We start from the raw sequence: 21,529 nt of genomic DNA, 5'->3' as shown, positions 1-21,529 counted from the left end.
AAAGGTGGAGAGCGATGCGAGTATATGGGTTTAGATGCAAAAGATGTAAAAAGACATTTTTGTGGATTGGTTTGCTAGCATCAGATTTTTCAAACATCTATAATTGAGACTTAGATGTGCCGCACCCCTCACATTGAACTATGAAAAATAAAAACCATTTTTAAACCTCTATTCGTGTCTGGATTTTTTCGTGTTCAACCTTTATAATCTGCCATTCGTTTGGTTCGCCTTTATACCCCGTACATACTATAGCTGATATCATGTAATATAGGCTCTCATGATATAATATCATATTAAGTGGTATGAACTAAAGTATCAACGTAGTATAATGTCATGACGTCAGAATAGGCTTGTAAGAATGCAGGAGAAAGCTAATACCATAGAGGTAACTCTAAGACCACTGGGTCCCCAAGAAAATCATTATTATTTTTGGCTCACTCAGTACCAGAACAACGGTCCCAAGCAGTCCCAAGCTATTTCACTCACCCCTGCATGTTCTGCATGAATCCACACACCCCTGATGTTATCTGTCAAACTTTCATAGCGAATCAAAACAAACATAGTGTAGTAATAGAATTTCAACTAGAATAGGGTACGTTAATCGTTTGCTTGGGACCAATAGGCTACTAAAGTGGTGAGCCAATTTAAAATCGTTAGTTTCGTATTGATTGTTGCTAATACTGTCTGCCACACCTTTCATTTTACTACACTTATGGATTGATTACACGCTTAAATATTAATGACACGAATGGTTTTGGTTACGTTTCTCACCGGGAAAGGGTACTGCTGTTGCGGCTTTTCAGAAACATATGGAAATTCGGGAAGTGGACCATATTGTTAATTTATAAAATTTGGTGACTGCTTCTCGCCCCAGAGTGTCTGGGTTCAATTCCAGCAGTGGTAGGCTCTGGTAAATGAGATGTCTCATTGGTCTCTGATCACGTCTTTCTTCGGAACTTCGGACGGAAAGTAGCCGTTGGTCCCGGCCCATGGTTCGATAATACTCCAGGTATGGAAATCGCCTCCATGGAATTCGACTGCCGTCAATGGATGGCAATCGTTGTCTATCGGTGATTGGCAACGTTAAATAAAGAAATCAAGAAGAAACCGTCAATACAACTGTATCAATTCCTTGGACTGATGTATATTTGTATAACTGGCAGGTTCTCGCTTGTTAGCAATAACATACTATCAATTTGAACCATACACTTTGTTAATACTGAGAAAAAAAAACTTGGCATTGTAACATGTTGTTTACAGCGTTTTCCATGTTGATACCCTAAAAAATGTAGTCCACATTCAACCGCAATACAACATTTCATGATCAAACATTGTGTTTCGACCTCGAAGAATTTTCACATTGAACAAGCGTTGCTGGCACCAGCAGAAAATAGTGTTCAAAAACAAATCATGCCAAACAAACATACTGCAAACCGGCTGGAAAATAAAATCAAACAAAAACACACATTGGCTCCCTTTCCTACCCTAGTAGGGCAGGAAAGAAACGAGGAAAACAGCAAACACTAACCTTGATTCAAACGGCCGTTTAATTGATATCGATCCCTCGTTTGCAGTCGCCGCCATCATCAACGTCATCATCATCATCATTACCGTCGTTGGTGCCATCAACAAAACAACAGTAGCAGCAATAAAACCATAAACTTGGTCTGTGCAACTCTTACACAATGCACAACAATAACATTGGAGCAGTTCCGCGGCTGCTCGGCGAGATGTGAAAATATAAACAACGACGATACACACACAGCCTCACAAACACACTCGCGCTTCACAGTGCTTGTTGGTGCAATGCAATCCTCTATTATGTCGCGATTTTTCGATGTGGCAACTGAGCTTTATGCTAATTTTCCCTCTGTTTACGCACTATATCTGGTAAGCTTTCTTCAATTTGTGACACATTCGCCTTGGCCTTCCATTGCGCCAACGATCTTCAGCATGCTCTTGTAGCCATATAGCTATATCACTCTACGACTCGATTCACATTGCCTGCCGTGCAAGGCGGCTAGCCAATTTAGACACACAACAGATCAATAAACACTGATTCACGGCAGTAGTGGCACATTCCCTCGTTCTTGGTACGATATGCAGGTACCTTCCGACGACAAACACCGCATTAGAAATTCACTTCACGCGCACATCGCACTCATCCGGAAGATGACAGTTCAATGAATGGGATGGGTAACTGTCAAAACCGTGTGCGGCGGAGTTTCTGCAAATCCGTCCACGACCACCACCTGCGAATTAAAATTAAAGATGCTTCCGTCACACACTCTCTCCACCGTCTCAGCTGATTTTTTCCCACACTCGAGCTTCTTCCATACACTTTAAAACTATAGCAGCCAGCCACTTCACACGATGACCACGGCGACGTTCGCTAGATCAGACGCCCGCACTGTCCGTCCAAGTTGGTTCACTGTCGTACTCATACTAACTAGCGTGGCGGCGCTCTAAGAATCATCAGCCGGTCGGTCGTTCGGTTGGTCGGTCGATCGAACGTCGACAAACACTACGAAACTGCGTAGGTACACTGAGCAGTCTGAGAGGCTGCTGATACCTACGTGTGGAAAACCGAGTAATGGCCGCTGTATGGAGTGCGAAATGGATATAATGTAACGCCTCAGCGAGAGGTATAGAGAAGAGACACAGTGACGACGACGACGACGACGCCTATGATGACGACGTCGACGATGGCAGAGAGTGAGTGAACGCGCGCATCACACCCCAACATGACGACGAACCTAGTCGTCTCGTGAGAGACGTGGAAAGGTGGTCAGCGACGGCGATGGGTGGGTCACAATCGTCTTCTTCGCTGGCTGGCTGACTGACCTGCCGATATCGCACTCTGTTGATTCATTTGCAGCAGCACAGTCAAGAGTGGTTTTGTGCGGTGTATGTTACTGGGAAGTACCATGCGCTTCCATGGATCTTGAATTGCTCGATGGAGACGCTTGGTTCATCAGGATCAATAGCTATAGGAAGTGTTTCAAGGTTGAATAACAATAGGCACCAAAGCAACCGTCCAGTGCGAGACGTGACTGTACAGAGTGGACGACAGGTGAACCTCGGACGTGCTTTGATTTTTGACGATTCACGACAACATTGACTTGAAGTGCGGGTGTGGCACGAGGGGCATGTCGATGATTGTTATCGTGGCCAGTTTGTTTTGTTGGTAAAACAAAGCGCTCTGCGTAAACCTGTGCCGAGGGTGTTTGACTTCAAGCTATTCCGTTGAACGTGCATTGAATGATGGTTGGCTTTTGAAGTACGAATCATTTATTGAAACGGACATAGAAGGGCTCTCGATAGCCGTGTTTGAGGGTTCGATTCCTAACTCAGTCGAGGATTTATTTGAATGAAAAAAGATTTCGATTGAACACTGTAGAAGCGTTTTTTAAAGAACACTTAGTTATGGAACGAGAAGTTATATGAATACTTTGAAGTTCGATTTGATGCATGACTTTTTTTTTATCAAGGTTCTGGTTCTAACCATTTTTTTCCTGAGGCGTTGGAAAGATATTCCTTGATATCGTACTTGTGGTTACTAATAACATAAAGCTCACAAATTCACAAATTAACATCCATTAGGCCGTTTGCAATGCTGAGTTACAAAATTGTTTCAAACTGCTCGATAGTTCTAAAATTTGAAACTGTCAAAAATGAAACTGCAACATGATAAGCGCAATGTACAATTTTAAGCGGTGTTTGATATTCATCCCTACATATTTATGCGTGTGCAAATTTTGTTTGCATCGGTGATTTTAGCACGGATGGAGAAGGTGTTTCTGACTCAAGAATGTTTCCTGGAACAAGATGATTACATCAACATAATCCAGTGTCAGGTAACGAGTTCGAACCACGAGAAAAGGTCCCGGATGATTCTGCTGTCAAAACATACAGGGTGGGACGATTCTTGATTCCTTTATTTAACGTCAGTCTCTGTTTTGCAATCGAGTGCCAATCACCGACATACAACGATTGCCATCTATTGGCGGCAGTCGAATTCTATGGAGGCGATTTCCACACCTGGAGTATTATCGAACCATGGGTCGGGACCAACGGCTACTTCCCTTCCGAAGTTCCGAAAAATGACGTGATCAGAGACCAATGAGACATCTCATTCACCAGAGCCTACCTGAACCCAGACATACTGGAGTGAGAAGCAGTCACCAAATATTATAAATTAACAATATGGTTCACTTCCAGAATTTCCATATGTTTCTGAAAAGCCGCAACAGTAATACCCTTTCCCGGTGAGAACGGTAACCAAAACCATTCGCGGCATTAATATTTAAGCGCGTAATCAATCCATAAGTGTAGTAAAATAAAAGGTGTGGCAGACAGTATTAGCTTTCTCGTGCATTCTTACAAGCCTACCCTGACGTCATGATATTATACTACGTTCATACTAAATATAGTTGATAATACGTTATATAATATTATATCAAGAGAGCTTACCGTATGCGTGATAATGTTTGCACCATTGCAATATCAAATTTAAAAAAAAAATCAAAAATTTCGTTTTCGAGTTTTTTTATTTATTCCAAGGGGGGATGTTTCTCAGAGTCTTAAACTATGTTAATCATCGATCGAGTTTCCACTTGCTGCAATTACGGCCTCCACACGCTTCCTGAATGCACGGCAGGTTCTAATAATGTAGTCTGGATCAATTTCTCTCCAGGTACGGGTCAATGTTTGTCTGACGCTTCCTATACTCGGGTGGCGTTTACAACAGGCCTTGGCCTTCATGACGCGCCATATTGAGTAATCTAGCGGATTAACATCGGGGCTGGATGGCGGCCACATTTCCTTCGCCCAGAACGGAAGACGTGGGACAAATCAGGACGTATTGGAAAAAATATTCAGAGATGTGTTTGGAGACCTATGAGCACCTGCAGGTCTTTGCAATGATTTCTGAGACAGCTGATATCTCGAGAAAATCTCTTAGAGACGTTATTTGAATTTTTGGATAGTTATATATCTTCAGAATAAACCTTGAATATCCTGGAGTATTGCAAAAACGTTGCGAGAAGTTATTGGAGACCTGAAAGTTTTGCAATAATTTCTGAGACATCTGGAGAATCTCTGATATTTGATCACCCTAAAGTATTTTGAGAAAAAAATCCTGCGCCCGCCTATGCTCATTACTGTCTGCGGCTGTGGAATAGCTCACACTAAAAGCTTCATGTTCATGTACAGGTATCACCCTGCTTCAAATTCTTCATCTATACCTACTCCTCTAGCTGCTAAAAATGTTCAGCGATTAAATGGACCTACCTATGCTGCTATTGCAACGGGTAGAAATCAAAATACTAGCCAACGGGATTCTAACGGGAATTTTGAAAATTTTGACTTATACCCCGTACCAGAGCTGGTAAATATCACGACCGTCATGTGACCCGATGATAGTGACAGAAATATCTCTGTATATATCGCGTAAGATCTTTCATTAAAAATGACATTTGCCAGCCCTGCCCCGTACAGACTATGGCTTATATCATGTAATATAGGCTGTCTTGCAATGAGCACTCATAAATCTAGTTTTCACTGGAAATCCTATGTATTAGTACTCATTGCAAGAAATACTATATTACATGATATAAGCCATAATCCGTACGGGGTATTAGGAAGCATTACTGCAGAAATCATTAATTGACATGATTACTGATATGCATAAATCTAACTCCATGTTGTTGATCCAGAGGTGAACCAGCCTTTAGGCTGAAATTCTCTTTAGTAATGAAAAAAAAAAATATTTAAATAACTCCATGTTTGATGCTATTCAAACTGGAGTAAAATTTGCGAACAATATTGTCATGACTATGAAATTCAGCAATGGATTTTAAATCATTAATTTTTTTAAATTGGAATACCTGTAAAAAAGATAATGAAGACGAGCTATTTAACATTTTGAAAGTTCACAACGTGCATATTGTCGTTATAACTGAAACGTTCCTTAAACCTGACCATAAGGTTAAAAGGGACGCAAATTATTTCATTTATAGAAACGATCGTCTTGATGGAGCCTGTGGTGGCGTTGCCATCATTGTTCATAGACGAATCAAACATAAAATTCTTTCTACATTTGAAACCAAAATTTTTGAAACTTTGGGAGTTTCTGTTGAAACAAAATTTGAACAACTTACGTTTATAGCTGCCTATTTGCCATTCCAATGCGTAGGCCAGCAACAGAATTTTCTCAAGGGTGACCTTCAGAAACTTACCCGTCATAGGTCTAAATTCTTCATTATTGGTGATTTTAATGCAAAACACCACCCATGGAATAATGCTCAAAGCAATTCCAATGGTAATATTCTGTTTGATGATTGTTCCGCAGGTTATTACACTATTCAATATCCAAACAGCCCAACATGCTTTTCTTAAGTAAGAAACCCCTCAACTATTGATTTGGTCTTAACTGATTCATGTCAACTTTGTAGCCAATTGGATCCCCATGCTGACCTCGGTTCTGATCACCTTCCAGTACCTTTGAAATATCCCAAGAAATAATTTCTAATCCCAACAGCTCTACTTTCAATTACCATAGAGCTGATTGGGAGCAATATCGAACATTTATGGAATATAGCTGTGATCCAAACATTACTTTGCAAAACAAAAATGATGTTAATTATGCTCTTAAATCTCTGACTACTTCTATAGTTGAAGCAAGAGCTGCCTCAGTACCAAAATGCAAGGTTAAATTCGATTCAATTATAATTGACGACGATCTTCAGCTCTTGATCCGTCTTAAAAATGTCCGTAGGAGACAATATCAAAGAACACGCGATCCTGAAATGAAAGTTATCTGGCGGGATTTGCAAAAACAAATTAAAAGGCGATTCTCTGCCTTGAGGAACAAAACTTTTGAAAATAATGTTTCTAAATTAGACCGATGTTCCAAACTCTTTTGGAAACTCACAAAAATTTTCAAAAAAAAAACCTCAAAAGCCTATTCCAGCGCTTAAAGAAGTTAGTAAAACTTTGATTACAAATTTGGAAAAAGCTCAGAAACATGCTAAGCAATTCGAGAGTTCCCATAATTTAAGTTTGGGTCTTAATAGTCCTATTGAGAATCAGGTTGCTCGGGACTATCTGAATATTTCCTCCCAGGAAAATATTTTTGATGATTCCTGGGGGACTGATTCGGACGAAGTAAGATCTACAACTAAGAAAGTTTCATAATAAGAAAGCTCCAGGTGATGATGGAATTTTTTATATCATCATAAAAAACTCCGAGAGAGTACCATGTCTTTTTTGGTAAAATTATTTAACAGATGTTTCCATTTGGCATACTTTCCTGATAAATGGAAAAATGCAAAAGTTGTTCCAATTTTGAAGCCGGATAAAAATCCAGCTGAAGCTTCTAGCTACCGTCCAGTAAGTTTGCTTTCTTCAATAAGTGAACTTTTTGAAAAGATAATTTTGAATAGAATGATGCTTCACATCAATACGAACTCAATTTTTGCAGATGAGCAGTTTGGATTTCGCCATGGGCATTCAACTACTCATCAACTCTTAAGAGTTACCAATTTAATTCGTTCAAACAAATCTGAAAGCCACTCAACTGGAGTTGCTCTTCTAGACATATAAAAAGCATTCGACAGTGTTTGGCATGAAGTTTTGATTGCTAAATTGAAAAAGTTTAATTTTCCGCTCTATCACCCCTATTCTGTATTTCGTTTCGAACGAAATTCTCATACAAAAACATATTTTTTTGTATGAGAATTTCGTTCGAAACGAAATACAGAATAGGGGTGTATATTACGAAATTAGTTCAAAACTATTTAACTGACAGAACTCTGCAGGTAAATTATCCAAATTTCAAATCTGATCGACTATCTGTTAGAGCAGGAGATCCTCAGAGTAGCATTCTTGGGCTTATATTGTATAACATTTTCACTTCGTACCTCCTTGATTTGCCTCAGGGCAGCCACAAATCCTTGTTCGCTAATGACACAGGCATTTCCGCTAAAGGAAGAAGTCTTCGTGTTATTTGCAGCAGACTGCAGAAAAGTTTTGATATTTTCTCTTGTTATTTACACAAATGGAAGATTTCTTCCAACGCTTCCAAAACTCAACTTATAATATTTCCACATAAGCCTAAAGCTTCCTTTTTGAAACCTAGTAGTAGTAACATAGTACTATAAACGGAGTTTCAATTTGTTCGTCAAGTCAAGTGAAATATCTTGGATTAGTACTTGACCAAAAATTAACTTTCAAAGATTACATTGAGGGTATTCAAGCCAAATCTAACAAATACATAAAATGTGTGTATCCTCTTATAAACAGGAAATCCAAACTTTGCCTGGCGAATAAACTTCTAATATTTAAACAAGTGCTTTATGCTGTGCCAATATGGTCTATTTGTTGCACTACCAGGAAAAAAGCACTTCATAGGATTCAGAACAAAGTTCTGAAGATGATTTGGAAGTTGCCAATGTAAAAACACTGAATTGCCAATGTAAAAACACTTAGATATATATCATAACAATCAAGGCTGGTAAGTTACTGTAGTAACTGGAGCGCCTAGGTTAAAATGAAATGTAATTTATATTGAATTTGGAACAAATAAAGAGTTTAAAAAATGATCTTTCTGCCAACGCACACAACTACTCCCTGTTGTTTTTGTAATGAAGTAAGATGAGTGCCTTTCTAGTTTCGTCGACCGGAGGGCCTCAATAGAACTGAAACTATCCGAGAAGATGAAATAATGGTCTATGGGCATGTTGGAAATCATCCCCAATGCGAAGTGGATTGCTGCCAGGTCATCAACATAAACGGAACAATGTTTCTGAAGGTTCCGGAAGGCGATTGCCAGTGGATTCATCAGTGAAAAATCTTCTATTGCAATTGACTCGTTGGTACTTTTCAGCAAAAATACGGGAAATTGAGATAGGTTGAAGTTGATCTGGAACACTTTGAAGAGACCTGAAGAGACCATAGTCAATGGGGGAGCTGCAATTATGCCATGGAAGAGAAATTTTGATCATAGCATCGATGTTAATGATTTACACATTCTCTTTTAAAAATGTTTGCTGTTAGTCACCAGGTTTGCGAGTGTTAAAAAATAAAGTGATGGAAATCTTTTTGCAGCCAACTTACCGTATGCGTGAAGATCGTAAAGGAAGATTGCGGGGCGAAATCAAGGGCACGGGAAAAAACTCACATGATTACCAACCGCTTCCGGGAGCTACTAGTCGAACGATGCAAGAAAATCTTGAACTTCCTTAAGCGAAAAAAATCCGGTAAACCTGTTCACCGACGAGACCATGTTTACCGTCGATCCCGTATCAAATTCCAGAACCGACCTTAATATTAGTTCTCTTCCGGTAAAAGACGTGGCCGACGAGCACAAGAACTTGTATCTGACCAAGCATCCTGCTAGTATTACGGTGTTTGGATTGGTGGCTTCCGATGGCAAAAAATTGACCCAGTGTTCATTCCAGAAGGCGACAAGGTCAACACGGAGGTCTACATCGGGATTTTAAGTAAGTATGTTCTTCCGTGGATCAAAGAACAGTACGGTCCGAAGCCAAATGTTGTATTTCAACAAGATGGGGCTCCGTGCCACACCTCGAACCGCACTCAGAAGTGGTTGCAGGAACATCTTCCGTTCTGGGCGAAGGATATGTGGCCGCCATCCAGCCCCGATCTTAATCCGCTGGATTACTCAATATGACGCGTCATGAAGGCCAAGACCTGTTCTAAACGCCACCCGAGTACAGCAAGCCTCAGACAAACATTGACCCGTACCTGGAGAGAAATGGATCCAGACTACATTATTAGAACCTGCCGTGCATTCCGGAAGCGTGTGAAGGCCGTAATTGCAGCAAGTGGAAACTCGATCGAAGATTAACATAGTTTAAGACCCCTTTGAATAAATAAAAAAAAACTCGAAAACGAAATTTTTGAGATTTTTTTCAATTTTTACATTGCTTAATGTTGCAAACATGATCACGCATACGGTATGTTGTAAATTTACATTCGCCTTCTGAGCGAATAACAGTAACCGAGCCAACAGAACAAATCTCACAACATCCCGATTAAGTTACCCCTCGGCATGTGGACACAACAACGACATCAAACGAACCATGACAGTAGCAGCAGCAGCAACGGAGAGCCATTTCGCTAGCGGTGACATCACGTGCAATCTATGTATGTAGGTATGCGTGTCCATCGGCACCGGAAAGGTAAGATGATAGACGCACGTGCGTGCGAATGGACAAACCATTCAAAAACACTATGTAGGTATATCAGAGAAACCGAAAGGTGAGCGCAAATAGCGAGATTGACTGCCTGTGGAGCTCCCCTTCTTGTTCATTGGTCTCATGCTTTGTTTTGATATGCTGGTTCTATGCTCGCTGTAGCTCGGTGGTCGGTGGTATGGAAACCCATGGGAGAAAGCGAACCAGAGGTCGAGCATGCGCCACAGCGGTTTTCATTCATGAGCAGAAAAAGATTTAGCAAACGTCACCGCAAGACAACACTACTGAATGACGAATACCATCATCGTCCGTACATGGTACATTGATAAGAAACTAAATTTAGCCCTGCAATAGATTATCGCAGATTATGTCCAAGTGGCACTGTTTATGGCACTGCGAGCAAATATGATTGTACTGTTCCGACAGTTCGATCGACCGGTCCGACCGTAGATTACATCATGCTTTCACAACCAGCTGCCTATGGCCTGGAGCCGTTCATTCAATTATCGACTCTATACCCTATTTCGTTGTTTATCACTTCATTTTTCCTTATGGCTTTCCGTTCTTTTTCTTCGTCCGACCAAGGTAATCCAACGTGATGTCTTCGAGTTCACTTGCTTGCTTCACATATTTGGCTTTGACGAAACTCACGCTTTCAACACCTTTTGGGCACAAATCTTCGATAGTCAGTTTGTCAAATTTCAAATGACCATATTGCACTTTACAGTTGCACCAATCGGAAAACGATCCAGATGTTGTTGGATCACTTTTGACAGCTCCGTGCTGAAATGTATTTGCTATACCAACGCGACTTTCGCTATACTCCGCGAATAGTTCTGAAACTAATTATTTGTTTTCATCACACATCGTCGTCGAGCTAGGATGACTGTTTTGTCTTGCTCTTCTCCGTGTGCAACATGCTCCCACTATAAGAAATCACCAACATCACGACAGAGAAACCGCACAGCAGACGACCGAAATCGGTTGATTTACATTCGCGCAATGCGCAGTAATTTATCGTTTACGCGTGAAACGAACTTTTCGTGTAGGTATTGGTAGTTCACACGAACCACGATATGGAGGTACACCACTACACGCATTCAGTGCACAATATTTTGATCAAACAACACCATTTTCATCAGCAGCACTACACTACTACAACCTAGGATGGGGTCGGGAAAATTTGCAATCGTATTTGCAATGGTTTTCCACCTCTCGGGCGACCGGCCAAATCCACTGACTGCACTGTTGGGTAGTGCTGGGGGCGAACCACTTTGTAACGCTTGGTAACGTTCATACGCCCGACTCGCCACACTTCGCACGCACACGGTAGGTACTTGGACTAGCTACTATTATGGGTCCAACCAAACTACATATAGGCACAGTGAGGTGGTAGCGCCTACTGTCGCTATATTTAGTAGCCCTTTTCAGCATAGTTGTCCTATTCGTAAAAACAGCAAGCTGAGAAAAAGCTGTCGAAGATTTTTTTCCATGGGCTCTTATGGATGGGGCAACATAGTTTTGGTATTTTTCGCGACATTTCCTGAACAAAGTGGTAGTGGTACTTGACAATCGATTCCAATTTATAACTAGTTTTCTCCAAAAATGCTACTGTGAATGGCATGCCGCACAGGGCAGTAAAGTAGCGCCACACTTGTGAGAGGTTTGTATATTATTGAATAGCGCAAAAGTAACGAGACCCAAGTTACAATTTTGGTTTTATGAGCGTTCTGTAGACCATGGTTTACACTTTGAAACCTCAATAAAACATGCAATCTTACATCGGTAGAAAAATGGACCCTTTTTAAAAATAAATCTAAATAATAATAAAATATACCGCAATATATGCGAATCAGCGTCCGGTCATCAACAGCAGCTATCGTCCGCCAAGCAGTATCAAAGTTACAAGAAAGAAGGAAATTATAATACATAAATAGAAAGATGGGAGAGGGCGCACTTTGGCTCGGTACTAATCGAGTACAGTAACCCATCCATATATGCGGTGGGTGGTATCGTCGGCATTTTGCACACATTATTAGAGAAAATTGTAGAACTTGTTGTGAAAGGCCAGCTGTTGGAGTATTTAAGTAGTAATAGTTTATTGAAACCAGAACAATCGGGATACCGGGAAACCGCGTTGAATTTGGTATTTGCGAAGTGGAAAAATAACTTTGAGGGTACGAGTTTCAAATTTTCCATTTTTCTCGACAAAAATATTCCTGAACATCAGCAGGATCTTTGCAAAAACGTTACAGAATTATATTTTTCAACTGTAGATTAAGTTTTGGAGATTCTCAGATTAATCAGGCAAAAATTTCTGCTCACAACCGAGGGGGGCGACACATCTAAATCTCAATCCTAAATGCTCATCAAATTTCACACTAGCGAATCAATCTTCGAAAAAATTTCTTTCATTTCTCGCATCTACTTGCATCGCGCATCATCTTTTTGCAGGATATTTTCTGAATCATTACAATCTTCTTTCTATTTACTCAGCGTGCGCGCAGCTAACCAAAGCAAAACAAAAAAAAATCTACATCGTAGATAGAGTTGCCACCCTCGCTCACAACACCTTTGTTGACGTTCTCCTATTCACCACCAGAGGCTGAATCGATCGTTTAGTTCCTATTAAAAAAGCCTAATGAAATTTTTCAGTGTACCACATGGCAACACTACTACCAGCCGGTGGAAACTAACGATTTTAAATTGGCTCACACTGGACTTGCCTATCGGTCCCAAGCAAATCGATTAACGTACCGTATTCTAGTCAAAATTCTAGTACTACACTATGTTTGTTTTGATTCGCTATGAAAGTTTGACAGATAAAATGAGAAGTTCGTGGATTTTCCTATGTTTCGAGGGGTGCATCGATTAGCTTGGGACCGAAGATAGTACCAGAGCTGAGCCAACAAAATGAGCACGGTTCTTCGGGACCTTCTGGTCTTAGAGTTAGCTCTATGCTACTACTGGATTGTACAAGTATTTTCACCAAGTGTACTGAAATGTTTTGGTTCTATCTTTTTCACTCTACTCAAAACTGAAATGCATACAAGTTTACAAGTTGCTCGTTTGTGAAAAATTAAATACAAGTTCACGAGAATGAATATTTGCATCACAATTAAAATTCCAAATTGCTTGCTGTGTAGCCCTATAAGATGCTGGATCCCCCAGAGGTTTTCCTGGCTTCGGCAGGTATACTAGCTTTCATCTGACTGGGAACGCCTAGATCACCGCTTTTAAAGGCACGTTGTGGATTCCATCCGGGCCGAGCGCTTTCTTCACATTCAATCCTTCGTCACTGTTACAAGTTCTTCATCGGAGACTTGTATTGCTTCAGCGTTGTCTTCCTCAGCCTCGCCGTACGGTATAACCAACAATCAATACGAAACTAACGATTTTAAATTGGCTCACTACTTGAGTAGCCTATTGGTCCCAAGCAAACGTTTCGAGGGGTGAATCGATTAGCTTGGGACCGAATAGAGTACCAGAGCTGAGCCAAAAAGTTGAGCACGTTTCTTCGGGACCTACTAGTCTTAGAGTTACCTCTATGGTATAACCTAAGTAACATTCTCAATGCCTTACAGCTTCATTTGAGTTTTATTAAAGTTTTATTAGAGCAAGCATTATTCCACATAGGTTTATTAAATAGTCAACAAATCCAATTGGCCATTCGTCACTTTATGGTTTATAGAATATTTCACTACGTTTTCCAAACTATGTCAAAGGCTTTATGCAATGTTTCCATGGATGTTCAGCAATTTTAACCAGACATAAAAAAGTTATTATTTTTATCTGAGTGTATATCCTCCTTAATCAAAAATTTTCACCACTTAAATAAATTACTAAAAAAAATGAAGCAACATTTTAGAAGACATCAAAATGCTACACTCAATAGTTTCGTCGCAAATGGCCATGTCCCACTTTTTTGACGTAGGACTACGTCTGTGATTTCTATATGGGGGTACACTTTGTGAAAACCGAAAATGAAACATGTAACAAAATTATGAAAGATTTGCAATGTTAATAACTCAGCTGCCCCTGGACCAAATATTATAATTTTATCACCAATCGATCATATTTCTACGCATCTGTTAAATTTAAGGCTTTATCATTTTTTTTTTAAATGTCACTTTTGCACGAATGTGCAACTGTTGCTATGATAATTAAAATTATCATCGATTGGCTGCGAAAAGCGATTTCCCTAACACAGATTTCAAAGTTTAATTCCATCCGGTCTCACCAGACGGTGTTTATTCACTCGCCCAGATAAGCATCCATAAAGGAGGAAGAAGCCACACCGCTATTGATCGTAATCAGTAGCTCTTCGTGAGTTTCTGTGGGCCATCTATGTCAAACACGTCATACTAAAGCGTATTAATAAAGAGAACCCCGCTCAAATTCCTATTCCTACACAAAATACAAGCTTCTGCTGCAGTTAACAAATAAGATTTATTATATGAGACCATGTAGTCCTACGTCACTATTGCGAACAACCCCATATGGTTGTCCCTTGTAGTTTTTTTTTAAATTTCGTCCCACTGTGCGACGCGCGCTGCCTTGACTGTAACAGGCGAGACGCTAGAAGAAGTGGAAATGCTGGCAGTCGAGGCTATCTAAGCGATTGGAGCTGGATGCAAGGAGCGAAACTGCAGATAGTGGTATTTGTCAGTAGCTACAAAGTGGTGCAGCAGACAGAAATCACCGTCAGGGAGCTAAGCAAAGCTGTTCGACAACCGGCTAAACTTTGACATCATTTCAAGCCATCACAGCTTGGTAGCTAGAATCATGCCGAACAACTCTGGATCAAGCAGTATTAAGAGCCGTCTTATGGCTTGTGTTTCTCGTCGATACTGAGGTGCGGAGTTCCAGGCAGCGTTGCTAGATTGTTTTCAAGCTTATCGTTATCAAATGTTTGAAAAATCGGTATTTATCGGTATTCACTATTTTAATTAATTTTATATTTTTGTTTTTTTTTTGTAGGCGAAAATTAAATTTTTGGACTGAGAACGAAGTAGTAAGTCGGAAGAAATTTCCGGGAATATTTGAATTAGTCTCTTAATGATACCGGAAAAACTTCCAGAGAAAGAATAAAGAAGATCTTGTGGTGGAAGTTTGCAGGACATTCTAAGAAATGTTGGAAAAATATCCGATGAGGATCTTCCAAGACAAATATTGAGAAACTTCTGGCGAAAACTTTAGAAACTGTCGGAAAAAATGAGATAACACACCCAGAGGAAACCAGAAAAGTTTTGAAAATTGGAAGCCAATTCCAGGGGAAGTCATAAGAAGCTCGGAAAAACCTTCGAATAGAAGTCGAAGATTTATGGAGAAACTTTCAGAAGACGAAAGAAACTTCTGGGAGAACTTCCTGTAGACGATGGAGGAAACTTTTTGGAGGCACTGGGAGAAACTTCCTAAAGTAGATAGGAAGAAACTTCTGGAAAAAGCCGGAAGCCAGAGAGCTCAAGATACTTCAAGGAGAAGTTGGGGGAAAATCTGCAAGAAATAGATTTCTAGGCGATGTTAACAACATTTCCTGAAGTTCCTTACATGCTCAAATGATTCAGCAATATTCTTGATATTGATAAAACATCCCTGAAACCCCACAATTTCTCTGAAGTTTTCAGAACATTCCTGAAATGCACTTCAGAATATTCCTTAATTCTTTGGAACTCCTTGAAAGTTCTTGCATTTTTCCTGAAGTTAATGGGGCTGTTTTGAAGTTTACAAAGTTTTCATGAACCTCTCGGCTCTTTACTGAAGTTTTTGGAAAATTCCCTGAGTTTCTCTCCTTTAAAGGTTCAGAAATTTTCATGACTTGATGTGTCCTGATGTTCTCCCAGCTTTCCTAAAGTTATCTCAATTCTCCTGAAACAAATGGAAGTTTCCTGAAAACCATTAAGTTTTTTGGACTTGTGAAGTTTCCAAAATATTTCAGATGTCGCCTTTAGTTCACTGGAGTTCTTTGGACTTTCCTGAAATTCCCGGGTTCTCGAATTTTAACAGCAATTTATGAAACTGCCTTCAATTTATCGGTACTTACATATCTTTACACTTACCCAAAAGTCCGAGCTATTCTGAAGTTTCAGAACTTCTGAAAAGATCCTGCAGTTTTCCTGAAGCTAGTGGAACTGCAATAAATCTCTGGAAGCATTTCTGAAGTTCCAGGGAAGTTGAAAAAACTGACGGGAGAAGACGAAGTAGAAGGCGACCTGCGGACCCTTGGTAGACTACGAGGCTGACGACGTGTAGCCATGGATCGAGTAGAGCGGAGACGACTTCTTCGGAGAGTTGAGGACAACAAGGCCTTAGCCTGATTGGTAAGGTAAGGGAGAAGACGAAAGAACCCAAGTAACCAAAAGCTCCGCATTCAACACTTCCAAGTTCCATAAAGTTCAAATAAAGTTCCGATAGAACTTTCAAGTTCCATAAAGTTCAAATAAAGTTCCGACAGAACTTTCAAGTTCCATAAAGTTCAAATAAAGTTCCGACAGAACTTTCAAGTTCCATAAAGTTCAAATAAAGTTCCGACAGAACTTTCAAGCCACATGAAGCAATCCGCACAAATCTTTTTTTGTAACAAAATTTAATGTACGTAAATATGAAATAATCAGTGGCCCGAATTAATCATAATTCTTATATTTATGCAACATTCTATCAAAAAATAAAAAAAATAAAAAGTAATTTCCTGGATTCGAACCCGTGTATTTGGGCATGTGATCTACGATAGCTAACCACTGCGCCACAAGTTTGATGGAATACCATGTGGGCAAACACCAATTTAAATTCATCAAGGTGTTGTGTTTCGTACTCAAGTCAGTCAGCCGGCTCAGATAACTCCAACAATAGGCGGGACAACAGCTCACTTTAATATATTTCAGACCCAGAAGGACTGGGTTTAATTCTTCAAACAGCTCCATTACTAATACTGATGCTCAATACACATTAATACCTGCATTTAGAAATAACTTTCATAAAAGTACGAACTAAATATTAGAATTGGCGTAGAGGACAAATTTTTTTTTTTAATTTTTTTTCTAAAAGTTCCGTTTAAGTTCCGCCAGAGGCTGCTTAGAATGCTCTTCAATTATGGTACCGGAACTTTCAAGTTCTTATAACGACTTAAAAATGAGGCTGCTTAGAATTCTATAGACCACCTTCAACCAAGGTGCTTAAGCCATAAATAGCCTTTTATCAGAACTTTTGGTTACTTGGGAACCTTTCAAGGGCAGCCAGAAGAAGCTTCCAAGGGAAGTCGAAATAAACTTCCGGAAGGAATTGTAAAATAACTTACAGGGTAAGGTGGACGAAAATTCCATGCGAAAGTTGGAAGAAACTTCGAAAGGAAGGTAAGAAAAATTTCAGGAAGTTAAAAAATTAACATTTTGATGGATTTATGTGTTCACTGAATAAAAGTATTTCCCGATTTCCAGGAATTCCCGGGATGCGCCATCAGGCACAGGGAGGAAGCACCTGGAATGCCGTTAGCTGTAACAGCTATCGGAGCTGCAACGGAAACGGATAGATAATCAGTGAACTAGCAACGCCGGCTAGCTGAGTCTAAGGTCGCGGGCAGAGTGAAAGCTGGCGACCGAGTTGGCCAGCAAAAGGAATAACATGTACATATTAATAAAATATTGAGTCCACTCGGTCGCCAGCTTTCACTCTGCCAATCACCTAAGAGAAGTACAACGCTAAAATGGAAAATTCGTGTTTGCCTTCAGGTTCATCTTATTTAATTTTTATTGGTTACGATATTTTATAAATGGGTTCGGTTGCAGAAACTTGGGAAAAAGGGTGTGAAGAGAGTAGAATTTAACTAAAGGGTGATACGGTCAAAATTTGGTCAATATCAACTTGACATATTTCTTTCAATTTTGCATTTAAAAAACCTGAACACCCCTCATTTTGAAGGTGTGTGTGTGTGTAGAATGTTGCTCCTATTTTTATTTTGGAATTCACTCTTCAGTTGTCAAAATGCCGTCCAAGCAAGAAGAGCAGCGTATCAAAATTTTGCTCGCGCATCGCGAAAATCCGAGCTACTCGCACGCAAAGTTGGCAAAATCGCTAAAAGTTGCCAAATCAACCGTTACAAATGTAATTAAAGTGTTTGGGGAACGTTTGTCGACAGCCAGGAAGTCTGGATCGGGGGGAAATCGAAAACCGGAAGCCGCTGAGACGACAAAGAGAGTTGCCGGTAGTTTCAAGCGAAACCCTAACCTCTCTCTCCGAGATGCCGCAAATAAGCTGGGTGTATCGTTTACAACCGTGCATCGAGCCAAAAAACGAGCCGGACTATCGACTTACAAGAAGGTAGTGACTCCAAATCGCGATGATAAACAAAATACGACGGCCAAAGCGCGATCCCGGAGGCTGTACACGACGATGCTGACGAAGTTTGACTGCGTGGTAATGGACGACGAAACCTACGTCAAAGCCGACTACAAGCAGCTTCCGGGAGGGTAGCAGATGTTTTCAAGCACATGAAACTGTCAAAGTTCGCAAAGAAATATCCGGTTTGGCAAGCCATCTGTACCTGTGGCTTGAAAAGCAGCATTTTCATAGCTTCCGGGACTGTCAACCAAGAAATTTACGTGAAAGAGTGTTTGAATAAACGTCTGCTGCCTTTCCTGAAGAAACACGGTTGTTCCGTACTGTTTTGGCCGGATTTGGCATCTTGCCATTACGGTAAAAAGGCCATGGAGTGGTACGCCGCCAACAACGTGCAGGTGGTTCCCAAGGACAAGAACCCTCCCAACACGCCAGAGCTCCGCCCATTTGAGAAATACTGGGCTATTGTCAAGCGGAACCTATAGAAGACCAAAAAAACTGCTAAGGGCGAGCAGCAGTTCAAGGCAAACTGGCTTTCTGCGGCGAAGAAGGTGGACAAGATGGCTGTACAAAATCTGATGGCAGGGGTCAAGCGTAAGGCCCGGCAATTCGGATTTGGAAAAGCGGAAGCCTAACTGAATATTTTTCCTGAATTTTATACTAATTGAACTTGAAAAAGAAATTTAATTTGATTTTTTAAATAAACGATTTCACCGATTTACACGCGTTTTCCCTTGACCAAATTTTTACCGTATCACCCTTTATCTGAACAGAATTAATTTAAAACGTAACACAATTAAAGGTAATGCAATTAGCTGGCTATGGCAAGATCTCGAATGCTCGAATGTTGGCATAATTTGTTAGTAGCTGAAGAAGCTTCCATACACCAGTAATAGTCAAGGTAATAGCCATCCGTCGAAAAGTTCCCAAATCTCAACACCAGCTCTCAGCTTCTACAGTGGACCGATTCCATACAGCTATTACCCTTACATTACTGAAAACAACGATTCACATCAAACACTGGTTGTCCATTAGATAACACATTTTATCAACATTTGTTCGCTTAATGGGATACATTGTTATTTTCTAGTAGTTGATTGAATCAGCCCAAAAACAAGGTTTTTGTCGGAATGTACTAGTAGGTATGTGCAAACTAACTGACGTGTGACTTAAACCTGATGTTATCGCCGCTGAGCAAATATTGTCGTCTGTAAGCGCTCGTTCAACATGGTGATGGCCAACATATGTAGATTCCAAAGCAAACATTAACATGCTTTCATTTCATCTACCTGGTTGAAACGTTTAGAGTTTACACGTTTTGTTTTACTAGGTATAAAAACTTCAACGAAACATTTGCAAAGCTTCAGGGTCAGAGATGGACTTGGTAAGTTGGGAATGGAGATGCCTGATTAATTTTCGAACAATTGAACTGATCGATTACTTTCTTAACAACTTTTTAATTTGATTGCTTTGCAATAGCAGCTATGTAAGCGTACCACTAAAACGTGCTTCTTAAACTTTTGAAAAACGCGCAATTACTCCGTAGCTACTCAGATTTACTGTGCTTCCCAGGGATGCCACTTTGTTTACATTCATTATGAAGTCATTTGAATTGCTGTAACGACATGTTGTTTTCGCAAATATTTGAAAGACATCTCATATTTCAGAAGATTATTGAAGATAATGGATGATATACATTTTGTGCTCCTGCTAATGAATAGCTATGCAAAATATAAAAAATATATATGAAATTGTAATAGATTTACTAGGGTGAATTAAACGATCCCAAATCGATTAGAATGAAAAAGAAATCGATTAATAGCTAAAAATCGAGATCTCTATCTATTATTTAATTGTACCTACCTTTAGCACGATGAGGATAAAGTATAAGCACAAACGAAGTGACAGACGACTAACTGGCGAAGAAATCAATTAAAAGAATGTGGTTCGCTGTAATAGAATTTTCTTAGAAGCTTGTGCCATCAGCCACTAGATGGGCTAGTATTTTTGTTTTGATTTGAACATAGTTGATTTTGTGTGCAATATGATCTTTGACAGTGTGCAAAGAGTGTATCTTTTTGTCATTTTTTTATGCATTTCAGTTTAGAGTAGAGTGAAAGAGATAGAACCAAAACATTCTAGTACACTCAAAAAATATTCAAATCTATATAGATTAAAAACTACGCTAAATGGCAACTCTCCTGCCTGACGCATAGATTCGTATAATGGGAGAGAATGCAAACTTAGTATAAAAATGATTTATTTACTGCTTAGTATAAACTTACGATATTCCTAGAATGTATTAAGTCCATTTATTGGTCAAAATGCGTTAAGTGACTGCTTTCAAGTGATTTATTGATAAATGTAAACAAAGGATTCCGTAATGATTAAGTTATATTTTGTAAACCATTAATAAATAATAATATACCACAAAAAGGAATAATAAAAATGTACATTGACTGGGAATATCCGAATATATCGGTGATACCTCGTAATCAGTAATCACAGACGGATCACAGCTGTAACAATGCACTATCGTCGATCGTGCAGTGTGCATTGGAGGAGGGCAGTATTTTTGCCGGACCATCGGCGCAGGCTCGTACCACTAACCGGTATTAGTTTCCCAATACCTACCATGACTGTTGTTTACCTTGGACCGGGTGATCAGAAGCTTTTTCGTCCACAAGTTGCAGGTTCTGGATGTCACCGTCTTCTGTAGCTTGATAAGACTAGGACTCATCTGCGGTGTTGAGTGTAAGAATACAGTGCCTTTTCCTTACAGTTCATCAGCACCGACATCCACACCTTCTGATCGACTCCGTCCTCCGCTTGGAAGTGGTACGATCTGGTTCAGATGGAATCGTAGTAAATACTTAACTCTTCCATATTCCCAACAATACTTACGGCTAATCAGATCGAATTCTTATCTGTCATCGAGCACCGGATTATTCACCCAGGTTGACGATTTCGTTTCATCT

At 40.0% G+C, this 21,529-nt stretch overlaps 1 protein-coding gene across 5 annotated transcripts in view; it reads right to left on the bottom strand.

The window, feature by feature from the left end:
- Mgat2 (alpha-1,6-mannosyl-glycoprotein 2-beta-N-acetylglucosaminyltransferase) overlaps window positions 1–11,153 on the bottom strand; it is a 392,506-nt gene extending 381,353 nt beyond the window's left edge. For 2 of the 5 annotated variants that reach the window (XM_065220138.1, XM_065220141.1), the window contains exon 1: window positions 1,529–2,451. The gene's annotated coding sequence lies outside the window, so the exon portion shown is untranslated. Of the gene's footprint in view, window positions 1–1,528; window positions 2,452–10,871 lie in introns of those variants that run through there. The other 3 variants (XM_065220140.1, XM_065220139.1, XM_065220142.1) reach the window with 3 other exon arrangements.
- Between the last annotated feature and the right edge of the window lie 10,376 nt (window positions 11,154–21,529).

The sequence above is a fragment of the Ochlerotatus camptorhynchus genome, unplaced genomic scaffold, assembly GCF_037179485.1.
Source record: "Ochlerotatus camptorhynchus isolate MF236.1 unplaced genomic scaffold, CSIRO-AGI_Acam_v1.1 ptg000116l, whole genome shotgun sequence".
Taxonomy (NCBI): Eukaryota; Metazoa; Arthropoda; class Insecta; order Diptera; family Culicidae; genus Ochlerotatus; species Ochlerotatus camptorhynchus.
This window is presented reverse-complemented; position numbering and strand designations above follow the sequence as displayed.